The sequence below is a fragment of the Hypanus sabinus genome, chromosome 8, assembly GCF_030144855.1.
Source record: "Hypanus sabinus isolate sHypSab1 chromosome 8, sHypSab1.hap1, whole genome shotgun sequence".
Lineage (NCBI taxonomy): Eukaryota > Metazoa > Chordata > Chondrichthyes > Myliobatiformes > Dasyatidae > Hypanus > Hypanus sabinus.
The window spans coordinates 80,272,238-80,293,580 of NC_082713.1; the positions used below are offsets into that span (position 1 = coordinate 80,272,238).

Consider the following 21,343-nt stretch of genomic DNA (forward strand, 5'->3'; position numbering starts at 1 on the left):
TATACTTGAGTTGATTACTGAGTGAAGTATTCAAGTCTTCAATGAATTATATCACAGTTTCAAAAAGCACATAAAAGTATCTTGGCCATTTTCCTTTTGAGAGCCATCTGACATCTGTGTGCAACAGCAAGTGTTCAAACTGTTCATCATTCTCAATAAAAAGCTTTTGAAATAGTTGAGAATTGAGAGCTTGAGACTTGATTTTGAGACTTGGGACTGTGATAACAGTGTTTAATGATTTCTGCATCCAATCACTTAAGTTTTTTTGCAAAAAGTTCTTGACGGTGAATTACACAGTGAATGATAAAACATGTTAGATACAGCTTTTTACTAAAAAGTAATAAACTCACGGTAGCATCTGTCATTGATGGTACTCCATTTGTTGCACAAGCAAGAATGTTGGTGAGTGGGATGTCATTCTGTTTGAAAAATTCCTCAACCACCTGAAATTTTGATTTCCCCTTCATACTGTTTCCAGTCTTCTTGAAAATAAATCTTGAACCATGCTTCCATGTTTTGTGAAGCAAACATAACCAAGAAGCACAGATTTGTTGTCTGACAAAGTTAATTTGCCTAACTGCACAGCAAATTCTGTTGACCTAGGTATAATGCACAGTGTGTCTTCCACGTTCTCAGGCATTTCATTTATTCATCTTTGAACAGGATTGTCACCGACCAGAATCACTTTAATTATTTGGTCTGGTGACTTATGCAAAAGTGTACTCAGAAGCTCCCTTACTGCTAGCAGAATTAGTTTTTCTCCAATTCTACAGGACTGTACAGATTTAGCAAAGGGCAATGATGTATGAAGCATGCAGACCGTCACTGTTTTGTTGTGAAGTGCTGGTAAACATGTTTTGAGGTGTTTTCAGTTTCTGAATGATTTTATGAAGTGACTGAAAATAAACCAAGCTCTTGTTTGCTTTATCAGAGTGGTTTCTCTTCAAATTTTCAAGGAGCCTGGATAGTTTCATTGCCTCATTTGAAAAAACTTTCACACACCAGACACATTGGCTGCTTTTGGTTGCTTGGTGCTGGTATAAATCCATATTTCAGATACTTCACAGTATGCTGTCTACACTTATTTTACATTAGGTATGCTTCTGCCATTGTCATGGATTAACGATCATGGTTAATCACCTATTGTTTAAGTCCAACCCCAAGCACTACGATCAATAAAGGGGAAAGCTATGATGTAATAGCTCACGCAAAGCCTGACTTTGGCTGAAGGTACATAAAGTGAGACATCAATATTCCGTGGGTTAGAGAAATATATTTAAGAGCTTTCAAAAGGATGGATTCTGAGCGTTACCCCATTGAATGCCATACCCTAATTCACAGAAAATGCATCACTGGATGATTAGTGTAAGGAAATTGTACTGGCTAATACTGTAGCACAGTAGTGAATGGTAATAATGGGAAGGCTGGTCCCGGAAATAACACCACTACTTCAGTCCAGATTTCTCATGATGTGCCAAATACAGAAGTGTCACATTGCTTTTCAACAACAACAACAATAACAATGCTCAAGCAATTTTTCAGAGAATGATGGATTAGCAAGAGATGAGGTGATTACGTGATTATTGCAACCCATTTTGAGGCACTGGGGATTAAATGCTTATAATTAGTAATTAACTTAAATTATGCCTGTAATCCCTCTGCTGCCCCTTTGCTAAACTCCCACTGCCTCCAGGGGACAGTATTGTCCACTTTGGGAACCACTGGTCTAGATTTGCCAGACCTTTTGAATTCCTCTAGTATTTTGTCTGTTCATTAGCCAATCTGCTGTTCATGTTGCTTCGCCATTAAATATGATTACAGCTGATCTGCCTTCTGCTGCTTTCCTCAAAAACTTTTATTCTCCAAATATCTAAAATTCCTTTTGTCTCTTTCTTGAATATACTTAATCTCCACATCTCTCTTTGTAATAAATTCCTCAATTCACTAACCTCTGAGTAAAGAAATTTCTCCCCATCTCAACCCTAAATGGTTAATCCTGTAATCTTTGCTTTTATGCATTACCCAGGAACATTTTTTCCTGGAACATTAGAGATAGAGGGGGGTGATTTGATTACACTATGAGATAGAGTAAATGGAAGAATGTTTTTTCCCCACTGAGGTTGGGTGAAACTAAACTGGAAATCATAGGTTAATAGTGTAAGGTGAAATGTTTAAGGAGAACTTGAGGATGGTGTCAGTGTGAAATGAGTTGCCAGTGGAAGTGGTAGATGCAAGTTCGATTGCAATATTTAAGAGCATTTTGGAGTAAAAATCGGCTTTATTTGAAAAATAAAACTAAATAATTAGCTTCATTGAAACATGCAGTGAAATGTCTTTTTTTTGTCAACAACAACAGTCAGAGGGTGTAGCCTGCAAGTGTTGCTACACTTCTGGTGCTCACAACTCACTAACCCTAACTGTATGCTTTGGATTGGTACCTGTCTAGGCAGGATATGGAGAGCTAGAATGGCTAGATGACTACATGAATAATGAAAAGATATTTAAATAAAAAAAGAAAAAAATTATTAGTGGGCTTGATAGGTTTAATACAGATAATGGGGCATTTCCTGACTGGAACTTCTAGATCAAGAAGTTACAATTTCAGAAAAAGAACTGATATTGGGAGAAATTTCTTCATGCAGAGGGAGGTAAATCTTCAGTTCAGGTCAAGGCTAATCTTGTTGATTAGATTGTCCATATGATTTCTTCTTTGGACAGATATCGTGTATGTGCTTGCTATCTTATATGTGCTATATGTGCCTTGTGCTGTGTGTGTCTGTTGGTACTGTGTTTTACACCTTGACCCTAGACCTTGACAGGGTTTTGTTTGGGTATTCATGTGTGGTTGAATAACAGTTGAACTTGAACAATGGAGTAACATGCTGGACTAGGACTCTTGTTTTTGACAGCAATAACTTGCATCTGTGAACATAAACACAAACACACACAAAATGCTGGAAGAACTGAGCAAGTCAGGCAGCATCAATGCAGGGGATATTTTGGGCCGTGACCCTTCATCAATTCACAATTGAAAAATATTTAATTTTATGTAATAGAGAATTGTTTAAACAACTGACGCTGAAGCAAATACAGAGCTACTAAGAGACTATAAGGACTTGTGCAAAGAGTTGGGCTTTAATTCGATATTGGGTTGGTATATTTTACTTGCAGACTACTCTCTCATCTCATGTTCTAATATTGTCAGAATTCAACAGCGTACACAGGGTTTCTGCAGTGTCTCTGGTTTGCACTTATAGAGTTTTGTATGATTTAACTCATCATTGGCCATCACAATTGAAGATGGGCATGCAATTCTGTGAAAAGAAAACTGTAGATGCCGGAAATCTGAAACAAACAGAGTGCTAAAAACTTAGCAAGTCAGACTTTATCTGTGGAAACAGGTAATGTTGCCAGTCTGCAAACCTTCATTAGCACTGGAAAAGAGAGATGCAAGTTTGTTGGCAGTAGCAGGGAGTTAGGGACATTCTGAGAAATGGTCGCAGAACTGACTGAGATGTTGACTGGTTGTCTTTCTGTAGATGTTCGTTGCCTGATTTGCTGAGTTCTTGCAGCATTTTCCTTTCTTTTTTGCAGCCTCATGAATTTCCTGACATAATTAAAAGCCGTGATATGTGATTCAAAGGAACCTGTAATATTGCAGGGTGGTCTTAGCTGACAATAGTAGAATTTTTCTGGCTGAGCGTTTTAAAACTTTATAGGAGTATACCAGTCAGTGCCTCAAGTCCAGTTCCTCCAGTCTTGATGTGCTGCCTAACAAAAATCAGTCAAGCTCAGTTTTAAAAAAAATCTGCTCTGCATTTTCTGATGGCTACCTTTCAGCATCAGCATCAGTTTTTTGATTGGTGGGATTATAGAGTGGCAAACTGAAAACCCCTGCTCAATAACAGTGAGTGACAAATCAGATCTTTGATCAGAAGCTCAAATATAAATTAACATTCAATTGTTCGACATCTTTAACATGTGAAAGCGTCATTGATTCATAGAAATGTAAATCACCAAAGACAATCAGATCTAATTTGTGTTCCATGTTCACAGCAAGAAGAACTATTCAGAACCAGCTCTTGCTGTATTAGACTTGTAGGCTACAGTATATCCAAGTACTTTTTAAATGTTCAGAAGCCTTTATGTTTTAATTTCTGTCAAGCTAGCATATTGTAAACCTCACTCCTAGAGTATTTTCCCTTCTCATTCTTGAATATGATGAGGATTCAAATTAGCATGTACTGATTCTCTGTAATATTGTTGGTGAAACAAATTGAACTCAACTGACCTAATTGTGCCATGAGCTAACTAGCTTACAAAAGGTTAAAAAATCTAGGTAATGATATGAATCTAGAAGATTATAAGGCTAGCAGAAAGGAGCTTAAAAATGAAATTAGGAAAGTCAGAACGGGCCACGAGAAGGCCTTGGTGGACAGGTTTAAGGAAAACCCCAAGGCTTTCTTCAAGTATGTGAAAAGCAAGAGGATAAGATGTGAAAGAATAGGACCTATCAAGTGTAACAATGGAAAAGTGTGTATGAAATTGGAGGTACTTAATGAATACTCTGCTTCAGTATTCACTACGGAAAAGGGTCTTGGCGATTATAGAGATGACTTGCAGTGGACTGGAAAGCTTGAGAATGTAGATATTAAGAAAGGATGTTCTGGAGCTTTTGGAAAGTTTCAAGTTGGATAAGTCACCGGGACCAGATGGGAGGTGCCCCAGGGTACTGTGGGAAGTGAGGGAGGAGATTGCTGAGCCTTTGACATTGATTTTTGCATCATTAATGAGGACGGAGAGGTTCTGGAGGATTGGAGGGTTGCAGATCTTGTTCCCTTATTCAAAAAAGGAAGTAGGGACAGCCTGGGAAATTATAGGCCAGTGAGTCTTTCTTCAGTGGTTGGTAAATAGATGGAGAAGATCCTGAGAGGCAGGATTTATGAACATTTGGAGAAGCATAATATGATTAGGAATAGTCAGCATGGCTTTGTCAAAGGCAGGTCATGCCCTACACGCCTGATTGAATTTTTTGAGGATGTGACTAAAGACATTGATGAAGGTAGAGCCGTAGATGTAGTGTATATAGATTTTAGTGAAGCATTTGATAAGGTACACCGTGCAAGACTTATTGAGAAAGTAAGGAGGCATGGGGGCCTTGCTTGGTGGATCCAGAACTGGCTTGCCCATAGAAGGCAAAAAGTGGTTGTAGACAAGTCATATTCTGCATGGAGGTCAGTGACCAGTGGTGTGCCTTAAGGGATCTGTTCTGGGACCCCCTACTCTTCGTGATTTTTATAAATGACCTGGATGAGGAAGTGGAGGGATGGATTAGTAAATTTGCTGATGGCACAAAGGTTGGGGGTTTTGTGGAGGACTGTCAGAAGTTACAAGAGGACATCGAAAGGATATAAAACTGGGCTGAGAAGTGGCAGATAAAGTTCAACCCAGATAAGTGTAAGGTGGTCCATTTTGGTAGGTCAAGTATGATGGCAGAATATAGTATTAATGGTAAGACTCTTTCCAGTGTTGAGGATCAGAGGATCTTGGGGTCCAAGTCCATAGGACACTCAAAGCTGCTAAGCAGGTTGACTCTGTGGTTAAGAAGGCATACGGTGCATTGGCCTTCATCAATCATGGGATTGAGTTTAAGAGCCAAGAGGTAATGTTGCAGCTATATAGGAGCATGGTCAGACCCCACTTGGAGAACTGTGCTCAATTCTGGTCGCCTCGCTATTTGAAGGACATGGAAACCACAGAAAGGGTGCAGAGGAGATTTACAAGGATGTTGCCTGAATTGGGGAGCATGCCTTATGACAGGGGTCAGCAACCTTTACCACTGAAAGAGCCACTTGGACCCGTTTCCCACAGAAAAGAAAACACTGGGAGCCGCAAAACCCATTTGACATTTAAACTGAAATAACACTGCATACAACGTTTTGTTTTGCCTTTATGCTATGTATAAACAAACTATAATGTGTTGCATATATGAAATTGATGAACTCCTGCAGAGAAAACAAAATTACATTTCTGCATGCAACAAAAACATTTTGAACTCCGAAAAAAAGACGTTGGGTTGAAGGTTACTTTTAAGTAAAATACTCAACGTCTATTTGAGTCCTTCTTGTATTTATGAAAAACGCCAAACTTAAATTTGCCGCCAGCAGCAAACCAAAAATAACGTCAGCCAGCTGTCAACCTGAAAAATAAAAGGACTATTTCACTGAACAATGAAAACATATGAATATACGTAAAATAATAGGCAATTAAAATATTTATCATACTTGTTCAGGTTGACTCACACCCGACAATGCAGTCGTATTCAGTAGGGATGGATCGATGCTTAGGGGAGTGACCGGGAAGGATAATGTGTTTTTTTCCTCTCTGAACTCACAGAAGCGTTTCCCAAACGATGTTTGCATTGCGATGATTGCAGAATGTAAATACTCCGAATTTATCATGTCGTGACCTTGTTTGAACTCTTTCAAATTGGGGAAGTGAGACAATGTGCCTTTCTGTAAATCTCTGGCAAGCAACGTCAACTTGCGCTCGAATGCCAAAACATCCTCCAACATGTGCAGGGCTGTACGTCCTTACCCCGTTGAAGAGCTGTGTTCAGTGTGTTCAGGTGCGCTGTCATGTCTACCATGAAGTGTAGCTTTTCCAGCCACTCTGGCTGTTCCAGCTCAGGAAAGTTGAGCCCTTTGCTGCCCAGGAAAGTTTTCACTTCTTCCAGACACGCGACAAAGCGTTTCAGCACCTCCCCTCTGGACAGCCAGCGATAAAAACACGTTGTAGCGGTGTGCTACACGCAGTCAGTAAACTGCAGTCAAAGATAGCTTTATTCGAACTAAACAGCCTTGCTTTTAAGCCTCCCTCAACCCGCCCCCCCATGGGCGCGGATGCTGCAAAAGACACGTACTCACAAACCCCCGTAGGCTATCTCCCTTAGCCTGAACGCTGGCTAATAGTGAGCCGGTTCGGATGTGTCAGGAAATGGGTCGCCACAACGTCTTATTTAGATTGTACAAGATCACCATAATCTTCAAATTTAGATTTACATTTCAAAAACTAACAAACTAACATAAAATACATTTTAATTAAATACTGACCATGTAACGGTGTGCTACACGCAGCGCTAAAATTACGACACGGAGTCGGTAACTGCAGTCGAAGGAAAAAACTTTATTCGAAATCTTCAGCCTCACTTTTAAGCCTCCCTCAACCTGCCCCCCATGGCGCAGAGGCTCCAAAGCTCTGTGCTCGCAAACCCCCGTAGGCTATCTAATTGTGAGTCGGTTCGGATGTGCCAGGAAAAGGGTCGCCACAACCAATTATTTCCCAAAGCAGCAGGGAGCCGCAGCACAGACGTAAAAGAGCCACATGTGGCTCCGGAGCCGCGGGTTGCCGACCCCCGCCTTATGAGAACAGGTTGAGTGAACTCAGCCATTTTTCCTTGGAGTGACGGATGATGAGAGGTGACTCAATAGAGGTGTACAAGATATTGAAAGGCATTGATCATGTGGATATTCAGAGGATTTTCCCAAGGGCTGAAGTGGCTAGCACAAGAAGGCATAGTTATAAGGTGCTTGGAAGTAGGTACAGAGGAGATGTCAGGGGTAAGTTCTTTACGCAGAGTAGTGAGTGCGTGGAATGAGCTGCTGGCGGCAGTGGTGGAGGCAGAAACGATATGGTCTTTCAAGAGACTTCTGGATGGCTGCATGGAGCTTAGAAAAATAGAAGGCTATGAGTAAAGCATAGGTAATTCTAATTTAGGGACAGGTTTGGCACAACTTTGTGGGCCGAAGGGCTTGTATTGTGCTGTAGGTTTTCTATGTTTCTATGTTAAATTTATGCTCCTCTTCCCTCAACATTTCTCTGCTAAAGTCTTTCCTGTTAACGGTATCTATGGTAGTCCTAATTTTATTTCCTCTATTCACTCTTTTAACTGTCTCATTCTCACAGCAAACAACCCCACCCTTGCCAAATATACTTGAAAATATTGCACAACTCTGGCAAGATTCTCTTTAATCTCTTCTGAGGTCTCTGAATTGTCTCCCCATAATATTATGACCAAGCAATGTGAAGAACTCCAGCTGTTTTGATTCCTGCTTAATGCAATTATAGAAAATTCTTGAATTTTTTGCCTCAAGCCATTAAAGAAAAGTTCCTGAACATTGTTTTCACCACCTAACTAAACTAGTATGTTTCCTTTTTTCTTTTCCCTTCAGGAGCCTGTTGATTGCATTTCAAAAGTCCTTTCCTTCCTCTTTGTTGCAATTGTAAGCAGCTTTAAACTCTGCTCGCAAATTGCACTCTGCTAATGTAAACTTCGTTTTGTTAATCTAGAAAGTAAGCAAAAAGATCAATCCTTTTAACATGTATTCCAAATGTGATGGTCTGTGTGAAGGTATATTTAAATGGTGAGATAGCTTCGAGCTCTGGGGTGCAATGGAAGCAGAGTCTGAATATTTTTAAGACTTTTTATTTTTCAAGGGGATGAAAATTTACTATGGGTAAATGGGATGCACTGCTGTGCTTACAAGCAAAACAGCTATGATCTTATTGATTTGGCTTAAACTAAATACATGCATTCAGACTTGAGGAATCGATGAGGAAGCAATTCTGAGTTATTTTTTATGAGCAAGTGCTACATGTTCAGCTTCGGAAGTTTTATTCTTGGTCTGTCTCTATTGACAGACCAAGAATCAACTGCTATGTACAACATAGACATATAAAAATAATCTCTGGTAAGAGTGAGTTTTATTAAGAAGTAAAATATTAAAGGCTTTCAGCCGTCTGGAAGAAAAATAAGTTAGTCATGTCTTTGTTGTAAATGGGCAGTATCTGGTATTTTAAACAGTGAAGCCTAATTCTAGCTTCTCCCGCAACAGGAAACATCTACTTCACATCCACCCTGTTGAAACCCTATTGGTCGTCAACATTTCCTCATAAGACAGATTTCCTGTTCCAGGTATTGGTCAAGTAAACCTTTTCTGAACCACTTGATTTGCATTAACGTCCTTCCTTAAATAAGGACGTCGACATGTTACAGAGTACAAGCAGTAGGTATACGAATGAGATCTGTTTTTGCAAAGGCCTGTAAACTGGTTTTGTCCATAAGTTGAAAAAAATTTAATACGGTAACCATTCAGCTATAGTATTGGAGTGAATGCCATCAAAATCACCTAAGAATGATGTGAAAAAACAATTACTAGAAGTGGAGAGAAAGGAAACTAGCTCTGCCATCTGTAGAAACAAATTCTGTACATATATCAGACTTTTGAACTAACTTGGCAATATTATGGGAGCTTGTTCGTTTGAACAGGTGTCCATAAGTCAGGCAGTTGTAGCCCAGGGGCAGCCTGTTCTATGTGTAGTCTCAGTAGATACCTAATGATAAACAAAACCTCTTACTTTGATATTGAATACACCAAACAATAGCCATGATGTTCTGCTGTCTTTCCTATTTACTTGTTGAACCCATCCCTCTGTAATCCAAATCTCTATTTTCTCTCACCTTTTAGATAATATGCCTTGTTCTTAATTTTCCCCGCAATACTTTTCACATTTTTTTCCACATTATACTTCAATTGCAAGAACTTTCCCCACTCATTTGACCTAGATTTCTTTGTAGCATCCTCATATATTTTATGTCATTTGTAAATTTAGGTGGTACTTTTAATCAAGTTATTGATATAAATTGTACAAATCTGACTCTGTAGTACCAGTTTTTGTAGCACGCAGCTTCTTATACAGTGGCATGCAAATGTTTGGGCACACATGGTCAAAATTTCTGTTACTGTGAATAGCTAAGCAAGTAAAAGATGAACTGATTTCCAGAAGGCATAAAGTTAAAGATGATACACTTTTTTTAATATTTTAAGCAAGAAAACTTTTTTATTTCCATCTTTTACAGTTTCAAAATAGCAGAAAAGGAAAAGGGCCCAAAGCAAATGTTTGGGCACCTTGCAGGCAGTACTTAGTAACACCCCCTTTGGCAAGTATCACAGCTTGTTGATGCTTTTTGTAGCCAGTTAAGAGTCTTTCAATTCTTGTTTGGGGGATTTTTGCCTATCTTCCTTGGAAAAGGCTTCTAGTTCTGTGAGATTCTTGGGCTGCCTTGCATGCACTGCTCTTTTGAGGTCTATCCACAGATGCTCGATGATGTTTTGGTCAGCGACTGTGAGAGCCATGGCAAAACCTTCAGCTTGCGCCTCTTGAGGCAGTCCATTGTGGATTTTGAGATGTGTTTAGGATCATTATCCTGTTGTAGAATCCATTCTCTTTTCATCTTCAGCTTTTTCACTGACTGTGTGATGTTTGCTTCCAGAATTTACTGGTATTTAATTGAATTAATTCTTCCCTCTACCAGTGAAATGTTCCCCATGTCACTGGCTGCAACACAAGCCCAAAGCATGATGGATCCACCCCCGAGCTTAGCAGTTGGAGAGGTGTTCTTGTCATGAAATTCTGCACCCTTTTTTCTTCAAACATACCTTTGCTCATTGCAGCCAAAAAGTTCTAATCAAAAGGTTCAAAGGAACATCTAAACAAGCCTGATGCATTTTGGAAACAAGTCCTGTGGACTGATGAAGTTAAAATAGAACTTCTTGGCTGCAATGAGCAAAGGTATGTTTGGAGAAAAAAGGGTGCAGAATTTCATGAAAAGAACTCCTCGCCAACTGTTAAGTACAGGGATGGATCGATCATGCTTTGGGCTTGTGTTGCAGCCAGTGGCAGGGGGAACATTTACTAGTAGAGGGAAGAATGAATTCAATTAAATGCCAGTAAATTCTGGAAGCAAACATCACACTGTCTGTAAAAAAAAAAGCGGAAGATGAGAAGAGGATGGCTTCTACAACAGGATAATGATCCTAAACACACCTCAAAATCCACAATGGTTACCTCAAGAGGCACAAACTGAAGGTTTTGCTGTGGCCCTCACAGTCCCCTGACCTAAACAATCTCACAGAACTCAAAGCCTTTTGCAAGGAAGAATGGGCGAAAATCCCCCAAGCAAGAAATGAAAGACTCTTAATTGGCTACAGAAAGCATTTACAAGCTGTGATACTTGCCAAAGTGGGTGTTACTAAGTACTGCCATGCAGGGTGCCCAAACATTTGCTTTGGGCCCTTTTCCTTTTCTGTTATTTTGAAACTGTAAAAGATGGAAATTTAAAAAGTTTTCTTGCTTAAGATATTAAAGAAATGTGTCATCTTTAACTTTGTGCCTTCTGGAAATCAGTTCATCTTTGACTCACTTAGCTATTCACAGTAACAGAAATTTTGACCGGGGTGCCCAAACTTTTGCATGCCACTGTATCTTGCTACCCAGAGGGAAATAAACATTTGTCTGTTTCTTGCTGCTTATTTTGGAAATCAGATCAGATCTTAGCATTTGCAAATAAAAAGATGTTTTGGAATCTTCAATAATACATAAATAGCCTTTCCTGTAGATGTTACAAAGAATATTTGAGCATACTCTTTTGTAATGTCCAGTAAGTTTTCTTCCAAAGCAGTTTAAAGCCAATAAATTCCTTTCTGTAACAGTCATTGTTGTAATGTCACCTCCCAATTTTCTAATGGCAAACTCAGCAAACAGCAGTTCATCCAGCCTCTTGACCCTGCTGTGAGCTATGGGAGGTTCCTTGATATAGACTAAATGGCCATGAGTAACTGGAAATACAATTTGCAAATCATAATGATTTAGGTTATCCCCAGGGTTCTGATCCTGTGAACTCCACTTAACTCAAACAACTTGCAAGTTGGGAATGAGGCTGGAAGCAGAGATGCCTGCAGCAGTGGGCAAATCTATCCTGCTCATCTCCCAAATGTTTGCTTGTATGTATAGGCTACACCTAAGTTGGGTATTTGAAAGCTGGGGAAGAATTGTGTGATTCAGAAGGCATCTTGCACCTGCTGCGCCTGTCCTTTTCAGTGGTAGGTGACACGGGTCTTGGAAGGTGGATATCTGCAGTGCATTTGATAGATTGTACAAGTTGTTGTCATAGTGCACCAGGACGAAGGGAATGATTTTTATGTTGGTTAATACATTACCATTTGAATAAGCTACTTTATCCTGGACTGAAGCCAAGCAATGAGAATAAATGGATTTTTCTCAGATTGGATTAAAGTTGGCCTTTCAAGAAATGTCAGATAATGTAATGATGACCATGAGGCTCTCAGTTTGTTATAAATTCACTTGTCTTTAGTCTTCTGCCTTTATGTGACTGTAGACCAGTCCACGTTGATGGTCCTTAATTGCTCATTGTGAATGAATAAAGAAAGAAACACACTGTTGTTGGAAAAAGACATTAAATTGCAAGAGTCAGCACCTATTTCTCCTGTACTAAAACACAGTGAAAGAGCCAGGAAATGGGGTTATTCATATGAGTATGCTACAGTGGCTGGTCCAGGCTTCCTGTTTCTTATTTCTTGATTGTTTGCTTGTGTTTGGGGAATTTACATTCATGTAATTAACTACATTTTAAATATATAAATATATATACATCATTTGCTGATTTTTTTGATTACACAGAAATTGCATGCATTAAATTTGATGTGTGAAGTTTGATGCCATGTGTTTTTATGGATGTAATGTTTATTTTTCTCTGCCTTCTCTTCCTGGTGGAGTGTTCCTCTCTGGGTTACTGCAGGAGATGATTTAGATTTGTTGAATTCCTTTTGAATCTTGAAGGTTGTTATGGCATGTATGAACTTTTCTTTGAGGTTCATTGGGACAGCTGAGGAAGAAAGTGGATTTGGATTAATTTGGGAAATAAATGTAAGCTCAAATTCATGCCGATGAAAAGTAAAGCAAAGTTCAGAAAAGCAATAATTCAGTCTGTTTGGGTGGGCTTGGCAGGTGAGGGAAATTGCATTATGAATAGCACATCTAATAAATTGATAGTAGAAATAAATAGCTGTTGCACACAGGAGCTTTATTTTTACTTTGGGAGCTGGAAAGGAGTGTGATTTAAAAAATACCAACAATAAAAATGCTGATGTTGCATATTCTACTGCTACATGAGATGGTGGTGTGGGAAGGGGAGAGGGTGATGAAGGGATTATAAAAATGCCCCCTGACGTCAAAGGGAGCAGGTGCATAAGAATGCTGAAAGAGCGGTGACGGTAAGATGCATAAATGTGGAAACGGCACTGGATGATCCAGCAAAAGTGCAGAAATAGGATGGATGTAGTCAAGAACCAACTCAATTGAAAAAGAATCCTTTGGTAAGGGAACATGAGTTGTTGGAAACACTGGCACAGAAAATAGATTTATCAAAGCTGTTGGCATGGAGAGGATTAATGGAATAGAGACCTTGCAGGATACATGGTAGGAGAAGCAATGAGTGTCTGATATTAACAAGACAAAATTTACAGATGCTGGAAATCCAAGTAACACACACAAAATTCTGCAGGAAATCAGCAGGCTAAGCAGCTTCTATGGAAAAAAAAGTATAGCTGATGTTTTGGGCTGAAACCCTTTGGTAGGATTGGAGAAACAAAGTTGAGTAGATTTGAAAGGTGGGGGGAGTGCAGAGAGAATGTCAGGCAATAGGTGAAACTCAGAGGGGGAGGGATGAAGCAAAGAGCTAGGATGTTGATTGGTGGAAGAGATAAAAGGCTATGAAAGAAAGAAAAAGTAGAGGGGGGAGAGGATCACCAAAGGGATGCGATGGGTGGGCAACATGATAGAGGGACAAGGGGATGGGAAATGGTGAAAGGGTGGGGGTGGAGGGGAGGAGGCATTACTAGAAGTTTGAGAAAACAATGTTCATGCCATCAGGTTGGAGGCTACCCAAATGGAATATAAGGTGTTGTTCTTCCAACCTAAGCATGGCCATATCTTGACAGTCGAGGAGGCCACAGATGGATATATCAGAATGTCTGACATTAGTTGTTTATTTTACATATAAATTAACAACAGGTTTATTATCACTGACATGTTGTGAAATTTGTTGTTTAGCAGCAGCAATTCATGAAAGTGAAGAAGGCGAATGTAATGTTGGCATTCATTTCTAGAGGAACAGAGTATAGGAGCAGGGATGTGATGTTGAGGCTCTATAAGGCACTGCTAAGACCTCACTTGGAATACTGTGTGCAGTTTTGGGCTCCTTATTTAAGAAAGGATGTGCTAACATTGGAGAGGGTTCAGAGAAGATTCACTGGAATGATTCTGGGAATGAGAGGTTAACATATGAGGAACGTTTGACTGCACTTGGACTGTACTCCTTGGAGTTTAGAAGAATGAGGGGGGACCTCATAGAAACATTTTGAATGTTGAAAGGCATGGACAGAGTGGATGTGGCAAAGTTGTTTCCCATGGTGGGGGAGTCTCGTACAAGAGGACATGACTTGAGGATTGCAGGGTGCCCATTCAGAACAGAGATGTGAAAAAAAAATTTTAGACAGAGGGTGTTGAATTTGTTGCCACGGGCGGCAGTGGAGGCCAGTATGTTGGGTGTACTTAAGGCAGAGATTGATAGGTATCTGAGTAGTCAGGGCTTCAAAGGTTATAGTGAGAAGGTGGGGCAATGGGACTAAAGGGGAGATTGGATCAGCTCACGATGAAATGGCTGAGCAGACTCGGTGGGCTGAATGGCTGACTTCTGCTCCTTTGTCTTATGGTCTTACTATAAATTACAAAGGAAAAGTAAAAAAAAACTCATGCAAAAAGGAGGCTCAGTGGTTGATGGTGGAGGGGAAGATGGTGTTTCTGAAACATTGAGTGTTTACCTACAGGCTCCTGTACCTCTTTTCTAATGGTAGAAATGAGAAGAAGTATGTCCTGGATGGCAGGTGTCCTTCATGATGGATGCCATCTTTTTGAGGCATCAGTGGTGTTTTAGCTGTGCCTAGCCACACAAGCACACTGATTTTTACATAATGGAAATAGATTTCAGTGTAAAAGACCAAAACTTTGGTTGTTGAGGTGATAAAGCATTTTTAAAGGGAGAAATGCTAGAGGTTTGAACAGGGAACTTCAAAGTACAACTGTTCATGCTGGAGGAGTTGACTTCTGGTCTGGTCAGGCAGCCAAATGTGGGGGTCTCCGGTGATGAGTCTGATACAAGTTAATACTTAGGAAATCAGGCTTTGGATGATCTCATTTAAGAGATCGGAACAAATGAGATCAATAATGAGAGCATGGAAATAGTTAGGTATACTGATAACAAGTCACGCTTGAGGGTGGAGGCAGCAGGTGAACTAAGGCATCCAAAGTTGGGCAATGTGTTATTAGACAATTTCCAGTTATAGAGTACTGCAGTTACAGAGGAGAAAGCATTTAACCTATAAAGTTCCAAAATGCAACATACTAAATCCTACTTCCCTTCTGGTGCTACATTTTTGTCCAAGTATTCAACCCAACAGCTTTTGCTCTCATTAGCTCAAAGCTCTTAGATCAAAGTCAGTCTGGCAAACCTGGAGAAAATATATTCGAATCACCATTTTCAGTTTTCAAACTCTGTACCCAGCATTGTTGGAACAGTTTCTATTCTGTAAGCATCCAAACAATTTAATTTAATTTTTTTAATCATCAGTGCTATAATCAGCACCTTTTGGAAGAACTTGGTTAAGAAAGCATGAAATTCTGCAACTGTTCCAAATCCTATACTCTGGGACATTAGTTAACAGCCTATGCCCCAGAACACAGGTGGAGGACTCAAAGGCTCGAGTCCTGTACAGGCAACGGAGTGATGGAAATAAGCGTGGTTTATAATATATTCCAGTTTGAAATATTGGTACATGGAAAAATGGTTGGTGAACTGAAAAGATTAAGACTGGATCAAAAAAGAAAGGACATGGAGGCAGGATCCATATATTTCCTTACCATTTATATTTGGAGGATATGAGTAGATCAAAGGAGCAGTTGATCAGTGTGAGAACTTTTGTTTTGAACAGCTCTAACATTAAATTGTTTTTCTCAGAAATTCACTTCTCCTTTTTCTCTTGTTTCTATCAAACGAGCAAATTATGAGAACATTAAGCAGGAACTAGGGAGAGTTAATTGGGAACAGCTATTTTTGGACAAGTCCACATTTGATATGTGGAGGGTGTTTAACGACCAACGATACAGAGTACAGGGCAGGTATGTTCCAGTCAGAAGGTAGGACAAGGATGACAAGGTAACAGAACCTTGATGTCAACAGACTTGATAAATTTAGTCAAGAAGAAAAAAGAAAAGCTTGTGGAGGTTAGGAAGCTGGAATCAAGCAGAGCCCCCGAGGATCATAAAGAAACAGAAAAGAGCTCGAGGAGAATTGGAATGCCAGGAGGGGCCATAAAAGTCCTTGATAAGTGTGATTAAGGTGAATCCCAAAACATTTTTTATATATATATATACATACATACTTACACACACACACACACACACACACACAAAATAAGAGGATAACTAGTGAGAGTTTCAGATCACTCAAGGATAAAGGGATTTGGCGAATGTGAGTGAGGTTCGTAGTGAGTACTTTACATTGGTCTTTGCCAGTGAGAAGGATAGGGAGATCAGTGCTGAGTGCATTAATATGCTTTGGACATTACGAGGTAAAGGAGGAGATTGTGTTGGGTCTCTTAGAGTATTAGTGGATCAGACCCCAGGACCTAATTTGATATACAAACACAAGGAAATCTGCAGATGCTGGAAATTCAAGCAACACATTCAAAATGCTGGTCGAACACAGCAGGCCAGGCAGCATCTATAGGAAGAAGCATTGTCGATGTTTTGGGCCGAGACCCTTCGTCAGGACTAACTGAGAGAAAAGATAGTAAGAGATTTAAAAGTGGGAGAGGGAGGGGGAAATGCAAAATGATAGGAGAAGACTGGAGGGGGTGGGATGAAGCTAAGAGTTGGAAAGGTGATTGGCAAAAGGGATACAGAGCTGGAGAAGGGAAAGGATCATGGGACAGGAGGCCTCGGGAGAAAGAAGAGGGCAGCACCAGAGGGAGATGGAGAACAGGCAGAGTGATAGGCAAAGAGAGATTTGATATGCCCAGGTTATTGAAAGAGGTGAGTGAAAAGACTGCTGGAGCCTTGACCAATATCTTTGTGTCCTCTCTAGCCACAGGTGAGGTCCCAGAGGACTGGTAAGTACCTAATGTTGTTTCATTGTTCAAGAAAGGTACCAAGGATAATCCTGGAAGCAATAGACTGATGAGTCACATGCCAATGGTTAGGAAAGTCACTGCAGAGAACTCTTAGGGATAGGATTTATGAATATTTGGAAATCCAGAGCATAATTAGGGAGAGTCATTGTGGCTTTGTATGGGGCAAGGTGTGTCTTACTGATTTGATTGAATTTTTTGATGATGTAACAAGGATCATTGATGAAGATAGAGCTGTGGGTGCTGTGTACATGGATTTTAAGGAGGCTCATCCAGAAGATTAAGATGCATGGGATCAGTGTTCCCTCTAAGGTGTGTACATGTGTGCACACACAGAATCTTTTGCTACCAGCACACAAAAGATTGTCACCCTCTACCTTGTTGGCATGGTAAGTATATTTCACGATTGTACGCAATCATATTTCCTTTTCTGGTTTTTAATGCTGACGGTATTGACAACATGGAGTTTATGTTGATTTGTCTACAGATTTTAGAACTGGCTACTTTATACTGTTTATGTGAAGAAGTTATTGATTCACAATGTTGAATTCCAAAGAACCAAAGGGTGTGAAGCGCAAAAGAACTGCGAGTTTATCTAAAATGTAATGGCTTAATGAAACAGTAGAAACTGCTGCACAGAAAGCTCATGAGGTCAGGAACGTGAAGCTATGAGAATTATTTGTGTACAGTGCAGAAACTGGTGTTACCTGTATTATTGTTGTGATACAAAAGTTGCTGGAGAATTTGCTAGTGGGAAGAAGTGGTGTGACATTTGGAAACTTGACTTTTTAAAGTGTTAGCAAGCAAATCATATGTGAATGGTGTGCAAAAGCTCCAGTGATAAAATCCTTCATTATCCACTACATGCCTGCTACATATGTTTTGTGGGAGTGCAAATGAACAAGAGTGAAAACGATCAAACCCAGATGAGATCGAAGTTTTATTGAGAGTGTTTTGCTAGCTGTTAAAATGAATAGCTCTATATATAAAATTCAGTGTGTACATTTTGTCACTGGGCAAAAAATTGCAGCACAAAACATGCGCACACTGGTCATTACAAATTAGAGGGAACATTGCATGGGATCCATGATGAATTGGCTCTTTGGATTCAGAACTGGCTTCCTCATAGAAGACTAGTTAGTGATTGAAGGGACTGATTCTAGCTGGAGGTCTGTGAGTAGTGGTGTTCTGCAGGGTTCTGTACTGGGACCTCTGCTGTTTATGATGTTTTTTAAATGACAGATGAAAATGTACTGCAGATGGTTGGGTTAGTAAGCTTGCAGATGATGTGAAGATTGATGATGTTCTGGATGTCGTAGAAGACTGGCAAAAATACGGTGGTATATATATCATTTGCAGATATGGGTGGAAAAATGGCAGATGGAATTTAACCCGATCAAATGTGAAGTTTTGCACTTTGGTAGGTCAAATGCAAAGAGGTAGTGCAATGTTAGAGGATGCAAAAGGATTTGAGTACAGGAGCAGGGAGGTTCTACTGCAGTTGTACAAGGCCTTGGTGAGACCGTACCTAGAATATTGTGTGCAGTTTTGGTCCCTTAATCTGAGGAAAGACATTCTTGCCATAGAGGAAGTACAGAGAAGGTTCACCTGATTGATCCCTGGGATGGCAGGACTTTCATATGAAGAAAGACTGGATCGACTAGGCCAGGGGTCAGCAACCTTTACCACTGAAAGAGCCACTTGGACCCGTTTCCCACAGAAAAGAAAACACTGGGAGCCGCAAAACCCGTTTGACATTTAAAATGAAATAACACTGCATACAACGTTTTGTTTTGCCTTTATGCTATGTATAAACAAACTATAATGTGTTGCATTTATGAAATTGATGAACTCCTGCAGAGAAAACGAAATTACATTTCTGCATGCAACAGAAACATTTTGAACTCCGAAAAAAAGACGTTAGGTTAAAGGTTACTTTTAAGTAAAATACTCAACGTCTATTTGAGTCCTTCTTGTATTTATGAAAAACGCCAAACTTAAATTGTCCGCCAGCAGCAAATCAAAAATAACATCAGCCAGCTGTCAGCCTGAAAAATAAAAGGACTATTTCACTGAACAATGAAAACATATGAATATATGTAAAATAATAGGCAATTAAAATATTTATCATACTTGTTCAGGTTGACTCACACCTGACAATGCAGTCGTATTCAGTAGGGATGGATCGATGCTTAGGGGAGTGACCGGGAAGGATAATGTGTTTTTTTCCTCTCTGAACTCACAGAAGCGTTTCCCAAACGATGTTTGCATTGCGATGATTGCAGAATGTAAATACTCCGAATTTATCATGTCGTGACATTGTTTGAACTCTCTCAAATTGGGCAAGTGAGACAATGTGCCTTTCTGTAAATCTCTGGCAAGCAACGTCAACTTGCGCTCGAATGCCAAAACATCCTCCAACATGTGCAGGGCTGTACGTCCTTACCCCGTTGAAGAGCTGTGTTCAGCGTGTTCAGGTGCGCTGTCATGTCTACCATGAAGTGTAGCTTTTCCAGCCACTCTGGCTGTTCCAGCTCAGGAAAGTTGAGCCCTTTGCTGCCCAGGAAAGTTTTCACTTCTTCCAGACACGCGACAAAGCGTTTCAGCACCTCCCCTCTGGACAGCCAGCGATAAAAACACGTAGCGGTTGCTACACGCAGTCAGTAAACTGCAGTCAAAGATAGCTTTATTCGAACTAAACAGCCTTGCTTTTAAGCCTCCCTCAACCCGCCCCCCATGGGCGCGGATGCTGCAAAAGACACGTACTCACAAACCCCCGTAGGCTATCTCCCTTAGCCTGAACGCTGGCTAATTGTGAGCCGGTTCGGATGTGTCAGGAAATGGGTCACCACAACATCTTATTTAGATTGTACAAGATCACCATAATCTTCAAATTTAGATTTACATTTCAAAAACTAACAAACTAACATAAAATACATTTTAATTAAATACTGACCATGTAGCGGTGTGCTACACGCAGCGCTAAAATTACGACACGGAGTCGGTAACTGCAGTCGAAGGAAAAAACCTTATTCGAAATCTTCAGCCTCACTTTTAAGCCTCCCTCAACCTGCCCCCCCCCCCCCCCCCCCCATGGCGCAGAGGCTCCAAAGCTCTGTGCTCGCAAACCCCCGTAGCTATCTAATTGTGAGTTGGTTCGGATGTGCCAGGAAAAGGGTCGCCACAACCAATTATTTCCCAAAGTAACAGGGAGCCGCAGCACAGACGTAAAAGAGCCACATGTGGCTCCGGAGCCGCGGGTTGCCGACCCCCGGACTAGGCTTATACTCACTGGAATTTAGAAGATTGAGGGGGGATCTTATTGAAACGTATAAAATTCTAAAGGGATTGTACAGGCTAGATGCAGAAAGATTGTTTCCGATGTTGGGGAAGTCCAGAACGAGGGGTCACAGTTTAAGGATAAAGGGGAAGCCTTTTAGGACTGAGTTGAGGAAAAACTTCTTCACACACAGAGTGGTGAATCTGTGGAATTCTCTGCCACAGGAAACAGTTGAGGCCAGTTCATTGGCTATATTTAAGAGGAAGTTAGATAGGGCCCTTTTGACTAAAGGGATCGGGGGTATGGAGAGAAAGCAGGTACAGGGTTCTGAGTTGGATGATCAGCCAGTGATCATACTGAATGGCAGTGCAGGCTCGAAGGGCTGAATGACCTACTACTGCACCTATTTTCTATATTTCTATGTTAAGGGCAATCCTTTTAACAGTGTTGATGAACAGAAGGATCTTGGGGTACAAGTTCATTGCTCCCTGAAAGTGGCTATACAGGTCAATAGGGTGGTTAAGAAGGCATATGGCATGCTTGCCTTTAATAGTTGAGACATTGAGTTCAGAAGTCGTGAAGATATGTCAGAACTTTATAAAGCTCTAGTTAGGACGCATCTGGAGTATTGCGTATAGTTCTGGTTGCTCCATTATAGGAAGGATGTTGAGGCTTTGGAGAGGATGCAGAAGAGGTTTACCAGAACGTTACTTGGATGAGAGGTCATATGCTATAATTAGAGGTTGGATAAACTTGGGCTGTTTTCTCTGGAGTGGCAGAGGCTGAGGCGAGATCTGATAGAAGTTTCTATGAGTATGAGAACCGTAGATAGAGCAGATAGACAATATCTTTCTCCAAAAATATTAATGTCTAATACCGGAGGGGATGGATTTAAGATGGGGGGGGGGGGGGGTAATTTAAAAGGAGATGTGAAGGGCAAGTTTTTTTTTTAACACAG

At 40.4% G+C, this 21,343-nt stretch overlaps 1 protein-coding gene across 6 annotated transcripts in view; it reads left to right on the forward strand.

Annotated features, from left to right (window-relative positions):
- klhl13 (kelch-like family member 13) overlaps positions 1–21,343 on the forward strand; it is a 212,759-nt gene that overhangs the window by 28,802 nt on the left and 162,614 nt on the right. The window contains exon 3 of one of the 6 annotated variants that reach the window (XM_059977422.1): positions 8,895–8,974. The exons of the other annotated variants lie outside the window; for them this stretch is intronic. The gene's annotated coding sequence lies outside the window, so the exon portion shown is untranslated. The remainder of the gene's footprint in view (positions 1–8,894; positions 8,975–21,343) is intronic. 6 annotated transcript variants of the gene reach the window in all.